The sequence below is a fragment of the Tenrec ecaudatus genome, chromosome 6, assembly GCF_050624435.1.
Source record: "Tenrec ecaudatus isolate mTenEca1 chromosome 6, mTenEca1.hap1, whole genome shotgun sequence".
In the NCBI taxonomy this organism is placed as follows: Eukaryota; Metazoa; Chordata; class Mammalia; order Afrosoricida; family Tenrecidae; genus Tenrec; species Tenrec ecaudatus.
Genome location: NC_134535.1, coordinates 145,529,284 through 145,534,244, shown reverse-complemented (window position 1 = coordinate 145,534,244; position 4,961 = coordinate 145,529,284). Strand labels below are relative to the sequence as shown.

The 4,961-nt window shown below is 43.9% G+C and overlaps 1 pseudogene; it reads right to left on the bottom strand.

Moving 5' to 3' along the window:
- Nucleotides 1-233: 233 nt before the first annotated feature.
- LOC142451285 (cell division cycle-associated protein 3 pseudogene) lies at nt 234-1,245 on the bottom strand (annotated as a pseudogene).
- Nucleotides 1,246-4,961: the final 3,716 nt, after the last annotated feature.

Here is a 4,961-nt window from a genome sequence, read left to right as displayed (position 1 = left end):
TGGGGGGTTAGTTGGGGCACTGATTCAAAAAGTTACATTTGATATACCATATCAGCTCTAATTTGTTAGATAATTCTACTGTATTTCCAGCTATTAAATTAGACTAATTTATCATCCTAGTTTTAAATAGAATTCATATTTACATATTACAGGATAAGAGAAAAAAAGGTAAGAAATATATATTTTTAAATTACTTCCTTTAATATACAAGAAACATAACAACAAAGGTCTGATCAAGCTCTCAAAGAAAGCCCAACCGAGGGGTGTAGTAGAGTCAGAGAAAAACCAAGCCAACCACGCTACTTCTGAGTTAGGCAGAGAAAGGCAACATCGCGAAGCTCCGGGTGATTCCAGTACTGGGGCTGCGCAGGGCCTAGCTCTCCACCAGGGCAAAGTGCTGGTTTTCCTTGTCATGGCCCTGGCTTGGCTCCCATGCTTGCCCTCCAGTTTTCAGAAGTCTCCTAGTTCCCAGGCGGGGCCCCTCTTTGAGTTCCCTAACATCTCCACTCATGGGAGAAGGCCGCTTTCCCTGCCGTGGTGTCAGGGTCCCAGGGGAGTTGTCATCCTGAAGGATAGTGAGAGGGGATCGCCCGAGGCCCTTGCCCCTGGGTTTCTGTCGACTGCACTTAGGACCTGCAGATCGAGGCGTCTCCGGCTCTCGTGAGGGCTTCTCTGAGCCCTGGCTGGCCACCAGGCTCTCTGGAGGCTGGCCTGCTTCCTCTGTGGAAAACACCTCTTTGGAGGGGAACTCTGGCTCAGAGGTGGTATCCGAGCCTCTGGAGAGACCTGGGCGCCCAGAGGTGAGTCTAACTTAGGAGATGAAGGTGCCTCCAGGGGCAGAACAGGCTCTGGGGAAAGACTTGGCAGGGCAGCTTCGGTGTCAAACACTTCACTCAGCTGCTTCGCCAGTGGGCTCGGAGGCTCGCTGGTGGTCTTCATAGGTGTCCGCGCGATGCCCAGGGTAGGTGAGCGGGGATCTCAGTCCTGCGTGGGGTTAGGCCCCTCCTGCTGTTTCCCTGAAGGTAGGCTTGGCTCTGCAGAGCTCTCCACCTGGATGGGAGTGCGCTGGATGCCCGCACTCAGCGATCGCGGATCCGCCACTAGAGCCAGGAGCTTGTGCGGTGGCCGCCACGCTGGGGTGACCGGGACGCTCTTGGCCAAGCCCATCGCCACCAGGAAAGCGGGCTGGGGCAGGGCCCGGCTCGAAAAGAGGAAGGGAGGCCGGGCCCCAGTGCCACCTCGAGTCCATCTAGCGTCTCAACTCCCGAAGCTCAAGAAATATTTTTTTAAAGAGTCAGGGATGAAGGGATTCGCGAGGGAAGCTACGTATGGACTCACTGTTTACCTATTGAGCTACCAACCGTAAGAGCAGTGGCGCTCTGCAGCCCTTGAAAGATTTAAAGGCTTGGGAACCCAAAGGGGCTCTTCTTGATCCTGTAGGATCACTGTAAAGTTAGCATCAATTAGGTAGCAGCAGGTTTTTCTTTTGGGTAGGAGGCTACACAGGAGAATGAAAGAAGTTGGATACTGCAAAACCAGAACACATATTGAAGACAGCAGGAGAAGAAAAAGAACATTGAAGAGCTACATATAAGGGAGGCGTGAGGGCAATTTAGAGCGTTGAAAATTTAGGACTTCGTAGCGATTTTCATAAATATTTTGAAGATCTAATTTTTCTTCAAATTGTGTAGTAAAAATGTCAGAACATATTTTAATAATGGATAATTGTTACATTAGGCATTATCCATTAATTAAATTATTAAGTTATCCATGTAATAATGGATAATTCATGATAAATATTCTAGACGTGAAGTTGACTCCAAGCTTCTTGAAAAGAAGATGTCTAACTTTTCTCTTAAGATTTTCTGGGCCCGGGTGGTGAAGCTGTGCCATGTTATAACAAGACTGAAACATTTTAATTTTAATAAAGGAATTTGAACTCTGACAAATCCATTTGGGGTTACAGACCATTTGAATATCTATTATTGTTCCAAATTCATTATTGGTCAGTCAATTACGATAGAAGCCTTAGCAGACGGGGTGGAATTTCTCCTGTAGGTTTCTGAAGCTGCAAATCTTCACAGGGGCAGAGAGTTTCCTCTTTTCCTTGCAGCGCATCTCGTGGGCTTGAATCATGGACTGAGTGACTCGCAATCAAACACATAACCCATGACATCATCAGAGCTGCTTACCTATTCTGCAGTAACTCTAATTTCTGGCCTCCTTTTAAGATAACAAACTGGAACTGCCTGCTATTGAGGTAGGTCCTAATAAAGGTGAAGTGATACTTTGGGAAAATTCCAAGTTCATGTAGTGTGCACTCTTAAACTATATCTTGGACTCAAAGGACATTTTATGAAATATAATTTGACCTAAATATTCAATGCAAAGTAAACACTTTAAATAAAGCCAACATTCACTCTCTCTATATCAAGCTAGCTAACAGTGCATCAAAAATATCCTGATTTTTATGGGTGAGCAGAGTGAAGAGGCGTCTATGGCACATACTCCGTATCTCCCAAAGGAGAGCTGATCGGAGAAAACTGGTGTTGTTATTTGAATCAGCAGGTCAAATATGCCCAGAAACAATCTAACATTTGCGGCACTAAAAGGTGTGTTGGCCAAGGTCATCAATGATTAATTCCTAAATACTAATGATGGTGATATTACTAACACTGGTATTAGTATCCAGTTCATGCCGATCTCTCTCTGGGCTTCTCATAACAAGTGTAGAAATGATTCTTTTTCATTAGTCTTGTGTTACATGATGAAACTTGGCCAATCCAGTAAACTCTAACATTAAAATGCATATTTTTTTAAAAACAGATTCAAAAGTAAATATTAGCTATTCTCCCAATTATCCACTATCGTCATTAAAAGTCAGAAATATTTGGTTTAAAATATTTGGCTTTTAAAATTCAACTCAATTACTTTTATGAGATTTTTTGGCAATATTTCTTAGAATCAAATGAATATTCAAAGTCACATGACCTTGGAGGCAGACACTATTTTAAGCAGAGTCGTGTATCTTGTCTCCAGAGCGGCTGTGTTCCCATATGCTGAAGGAAAATAAGCTGGGGATCATTACATGACATCATAGCATCCCAGAAAAAGACCAGATTTTGATTGGAGTATCTTGCAGAGGACTCGACTATGTCTGCTAAACTCATATCCAAGAAGCAAATCATATTCTGTTTACTCAAGTTGTGCTTAATGAGAACACCAGAAAGGAATTATGTTTGGTAACGTGCTGTCGTTTTATATTGACTCGAGTGGAGGATGATTTCACAGAAGCAGAAGATAATTGCTCTGAGTGGGTGCTGGATGTGATTGAAGTAAAGCTAGGGACAGAAAGCTGCCTGAAGCCAAGATCTGAAGAAAGAGGACTAAGTAACTCTATCAGTCCCCATAGGCACGTGTGGCGGGTGAATTATGACCTCTGCTGGCTGATTCTGAATATCATGGAACCGATAAGTGACATGCTCCACTTTCCAGATGTGAGACCCAGAACACAGACCCAGACCACCACCCGCCTGCTGCTCCATAAGCTTCCACGACATTCAAGAAGCCGATGTCTACCATCTCTCTCCCGTGAAGCAGCTCCTGGCTTCAAAACACTGCCATTTTGGTTAGCAGCTAAAAGGATTTTGCTGCTGCCCAGCCGGGCTTCTTTAGCACCCATTCTAGGTTTTCAGCCTTTGCTAATGTTTTCACCACACAGAACTCTGAGCGTAACACGCAGATGCTGTCCCCAATGACGAATCCTTTGATGAGGATTCACTTTTATCCCCATTAAATATATCTTCCCAAATAGAGCCCAGACCCTGCTCTTCCTCTGCCTGTTCCTTTCACTAGTCCCTGGCCGTCTTCTCTCCGAGGGTCTGTTTTTCTAAACATGACATTTCTAAACAGCAGGACTCTTCACTAAAAGTTAAATTCTCTAGTGCAATTTTATAAATACCTTATATGATCTGGATGTATTCCTTTTGTAAAATCTCCCTTTGCTATTTTCACCCTAATTCCCTGAGCCCTTTCTCTGGAACTCGTGGTCTCATCTCTTCACATGGGTTATCGTGTCAGAACCAGCCGGTGTAAACTGCTCAGAGAGTTTTCTTTAGTTGCCTCATTCAATAGATTGAGTGAATTTGCTCGATTCCAGCCCCCTACAAACACCCGCCCCTTATGTATTCCTTCATATGCATAGCTATGTTGTACATAGCTACCCTATGTAAACAAACAGAATGAAACACTGCACTATCACCATGCCCACAATTGTTATGTTTGAGTGCAATATTGCGGTAACTGACAATTTACATCTTCCTCTTCTTGAAAATCTACCGCACCAAGCGTGATGTCCATTTCAGAGACTGGTTTCTCCTGATAACATATCTAAAGTGGTCCTACTACCATTCGCACGTCTAAGGAGCGTTCTGGTTGTAGTTCCCCAAAGACATATTTGTTTGATCTTCTGACAGGCTACAAAACTTACATTATTTTTTGCCAACACCATAATTCAAATGCATCAATTCTTCTGTGGTTTTCCTTATTCTTTTTCCAACTCTCACAAGCACATGAGGCAATTGAGAATAGCTTGGCTTGGGTCAGATGCATCTCAGTCCTTCGAGGGACATTCTTGCTCTTCAACACTTTAGAAAAGTCTTAATCAGCAGATTTACTCAATGCAGTACACAATTTGACTTTATATATATATATATATATATAGGTTAAGTGCACATCAAGAAAACATCCCAAACCAGGGCTGCCCAAGCAACAAGTCCAACATCAACCCATATGTCCAACGCCAATCCACAAAGTCCTCCTCCATCTCACAAAACACACACAATGACACCGACTGCAGGAGGAAAGCTGAGTCAGTGAGCGTGTAAGCATCTCAGTGCTGGCAGGGGTCTCCACATGGATGCTCCAGCACCCAGGGCTGCACTGGATTAGGTTCATATGGC